The sequence below is a fragment of the Haplochromis burtoni genome, unplaced genomic scaffold (genome assembly GCF_018398535.1).
Source record: "Haplochromis burtoni strain Fernald_Lab_line unplaced genomic scaffold, NCSU_Asbu1 Contig_102, whole genome shotgun sequence".
Classification (NCBI taxonomy): Eukaryota; Metazoa; Chordata; class Actinopteri; order Cichliformes; family Cichlidae; genus Haplochromis; species Haplochromis burtoni.
The window spans coordinates 1,187,963-1,188,187 of record NW_024582463.1 but is presented as its reverse complement, the minus strand read 5'-3'; positions in this window follow the sequence as shown (position 1 = coordinate 1,188,187).

The following is a 225-nucleotide window of genomic DNA, read 5'->3' as shown; positions in this document are numbered from 1 at the left end:
CTTTTCAGCACAACCTCACGTGTCTGAATTTACAGTTATGTTTTCATTTTGACATACTGTGTTAACACAATTGATCTAAAATCACTAAAAACAACATAAAATCTGAGTAGAAAAGGTTATATTTTTTACTGTAATAACCACAAACATGTTTAATGAATCATATTTCATAACTTTAAATGCAAATATAAATTGTCAATTTTAAAATCCTATGCACAAGTTTTGTAG